The sequence below is a fragment of the Buceros rhinoceros genome, unplaced genomic scaffold (assembly GCF_000710305.1).
Source record: "Buceros rhinoceros silvestris isolate BGI_N320 unplaced genomic scaffold, ASM71030v1 scaffold9986, whole genome shotgun sequence".
NCBI classification, from domain to species: Eukaryota; Metazoa; Chordata; class Aves; order Bucerotiformes; family Bucerotidae; genus Buceros; species Buceros rhinoceros.
In genome coordinates, this window is record NW_010416936.1 from 3,373 (window position 1) to 6,978 (window position 3,606).

The 3,606-nt window shown below is 42.5% G+C and overlaps 1 protein-coding gene across 1 annotated transcript in view; it reads left to right on the top strand.

Moving 5' to 3' along the window:
• Positions 1-868: 868 nt before the first annotated feature.
• Positions 869-3,606, top strand: part of LOXHD1 (lipoxygenase homology domains 1) — a gene marked incomplete at its 3' end in the record, with an annotated part of 79,699 nt that continues 76,961 nt past the window's right edge. The window contains exon 1 of the mRNA XM_010137990.1: positions 869-993. The remainder of the gene's footprint in view (positions 994-3,606) is intronic.

Genomic DNA, 3,606 nt, shown 5'->3' on the forward strand with positions numbered 1-3,606 from the left:
GAGAAAGACCATCAGGATGCTTGGTCTGGCCATAGGCAGAGTTTTAAAATTTCTTCCAACTCCTTCTGTACTGAGCCAGACGAGACATCCTTCAGAAAGGTAACCTGTTTTCAAGCCTTAAGTCTTTTTCTAACTCCACTCATCATCCTGCTTAAGAAATGTGTGCCTGACTGCAATTTGAATCTATCTAGCTCTACCTTCTCTCCTTTGGATCTTGTCATGCTTTTCTCCACTTGAGTGAAAGGCTCTTTAAATTGTTTCTGTCCCAAGAAGATGTTGATGTCTGGTCACCACTCAACCTACTGCTTGGAAACATAATTGACAGAGCTTTGAGACACTAATTCAAGCACTTTCCTACCTTATTCTCGTCATGATTTAGCATTTGTTCTTTGGTAAAGTCTCCAGAACAATCGAAATGCAAACTTCCTGGCTGTAGAGATTTCTCAGCTTCGTACGAGTATATTATCAGCGCAAACAGGGAAGCATGCATTGCGTTGACATGTGCATAAATCAAAAATGGCTCAACAGCTTTACTCTAACTCTTCACATAAAATCATCTGCTATATGTAGTCCGTGCACATGCATTATGGTAAGGGAGGCAATTTGTTCACGGAGAAGTGTTTTATTTTCAGCAAACTCTGTCCTAACTCAGTTCCTCTCTGCCCGTGTAAAGCATCTCCAGCAGTTTTAGTTTGCTGTGATGATTTTTACTAATTATGCTCACCCTTTGCAGAAGATGCCCTGTCCAAGAGATGGATTGTTTCGGAGCTGTGCCTCTGGGGTCTGTATTTCAGCTCAGATTTGGAGATGAGGTGGATCTAAAATAGATAGATGAGGGATGTCTCCTGTTGTCCTGATCTTCTTTTTTCCTTCCACAGTTTACGAGGTGGTTACAGTAACAGGAGATGTCCGCGGAGCAGGAACTGACGCCAACGTCTTTGTTACTCTCTTTGGAGAGCTTGGGATTACTCCCAAGACTCATCTCACAAGCAAGTGAGTATCTGAAAGGAAATCTGTATCTCTGAGGCCGTTTATTGCATTTTGATGAAATGTAATATTGTGCTGATGGATATGGAGGGAATAAATCCAAAAGGTATTTCGAGATGACCAGGAAATTCTGAATTTTTGCCTTTGCATATTTCGTGCCAAATCCCTTGCAAACCCGCCTTCTTTTCTGAAGGTGGAAATTTGTGCTCAGATCCATATTACGTAAGGCTCACACTTGCAAGGTGTGGGGATACTTGCTTTACTTAAAGCTTAAATTAGGAGCTCCCTATTTAGGAGCTGAGAATATTCATCGCTTGTTGGAGCAGGCACGTTGGGCTGTGTTCGCGTGCCTGAATCCCACTGAGGTCGCCATGCTGAGTCAGGTGCAGACCTAAGTGTCCTTGAATGCTTCTAAAGAGTAACTCAGTGGGTTTGAAGTAATGTTGTTGATGGTTAACCACCCACACCAGCTACAGGGAATCTGAGGCAAGCAGAAATGGAAGAATATTTAAGATGCTTCCTAATATAGACTGTTTCCATCCCATCTGCTATATGCCTTGTTGTACACCACTGTGGCTGCACGACACAACAGTGGTGGCACTGTTATGTTTTCCTCCAGCCGATGCCAATGCCACCCTCTGGATGCAATCTCTCAATTCTTATCACTACATTGAACTTACAGGAAACTATGTTTTATAATTTAAGAACATTCTGCAAAGATTTTTACTCTCTCAAAAGCTTTTTCTTTTTTTTTTTTCTTTTTTAATAAAATTGAGCATCAGGAGTAGCAGGTGCTCAGCTCCCTTGAAAGCAAGGTGACTTTTAGCAAAGTCCCAGCTCTGCATTTTGTAATTTCCCCTTAGCCAGACAATTACACTAAGACAAAGCAGCAATCCCTTCTCCACAGGGACTAGGAGAGGCTGTGCGCCTATTTTTCGGTGTTCTTATTGCTTTGGTTTTCTTGAAAATGTGCTTCAGAATTATTAATACTGTGCTAATGTCACATGGTTAACTTCACATTTTCTCCATTTCTACAGCACCGACAAGAGGTACCTGCAGCTTTTTAAATTTTACCCTCAAAAGAGCTTCTCTTCCCAGTGAAGCAACTCAAACATGAGAGTCTGTAAAGAAAATGATATGGGAATGGTAAAGAAAATACATGAAATTTCAGCCCTGTTTGCCATATTTGAAATTCAGAAATCAGAGTTAGGAGAGGCAAAGGAATTTTATTGTCCCAGCATCCCTAGAAGCACCGGGGAGAACTTGATGTTTGCATATTATATATCCGTACAAGATGCTTTGTCTTTGTTCTGTGATTGTCATCCAAACACCCCAATGCACTCACAAAGCAGAATACCATTTCTCTTGATTTAACAGCGAAGGACACTGAGGCAAGGAGGTAAAAAATAACATGGCCCCATAGCAGGTCATTGGCAGAGCTGGGAGCAGCAGCAGCTCTGCGGGGGGAAGCGCTCTACACCCAGACTTGCCTCGTGGTATTTGGCAAAGCCATCGAAGCAGCATCTGCTTTCCAGGGAGTTTCCTTGAGGTCAGTATTTACATAAAGAGACGTTTCATTGTGGAAGTGCTCTTCTGCACAAGGCTGTGGAAAGAATGCAAACTTTACGTTAATAAAATAATGAAATACTCTATTCCCTTTAAAGAAGAAGTCAGGAGATGCCCATAATCAGCTGTGGCCTTAAACGAACTGCTGGTTGTACAGGTGGCACGTCTTTGCTGGCACTCTGGATAAGGTCTCCTCTTTCCTCCTGGACTCATTGCTTTTTTGTGAAAGAAAGAAGGGACATGCAGGGGTTACTTTAGGTTGCAGCAGAAGCAACCTGGGCTTGTTCAGATCTGGGTTAGCATTTTGGGCTTCATCCCTATTGCTGCAGAGAGCAGATGGCTGAGGTGTTGGTAAGCAAGGATGAAAGGCACGGGAAGCCAACCTTCTGCAGTTCAGGGCTCTTAAAACTGGTCCCGTAGGAGGTGACCGCTAGAACTGCAACTACAGTTTTCCACAGGGGGTTTCCCAAACATCAGCGAAATTTTGGCTTCTCTAGGCAAAGTCTGACGCATTACACTGCTTCCTCGAGGAACAGTGAGAAAAAAGCTAGTCCGAGTGTAGGCGTGTCTGCAGATCTGCTTAATTGATAGTCTCCTAAACATGAAGCAAACCACGACACAGTCAGTTTGCCCCCGAATTTATTATGCAGATTTGTGAATATGGCAAAAGGATGGAATCTCATGCATCTTTCAACTAAATGTTTACACGAGTTCACTTATGACTGCAAATGCATGACATTTTATAGGTGTTTACATTTCCCCGTGTATAACAGAAAGTTAAAATATCATGCATTGCCTAAAGATGGTACTACCATTTCAGCCTCTGGTTAGAATAGGTTTTTCTTATTTCTTTTGTGATTGTGTGCTGGTAGTGAAATACATGACATTTCAGATCTCTTTGTCATGCACGGTAAAGGGAAGACATGGCAAGCTGGTGAAATATCATGTGTTTTTAACATTGGCCAACAATAAGGTAACTGTGAAAAACAGACGCAAATCTGGATCATGACTGGTCAGGAGGAACATCAGTTCTGGGAGTGGCAGCACCCACAC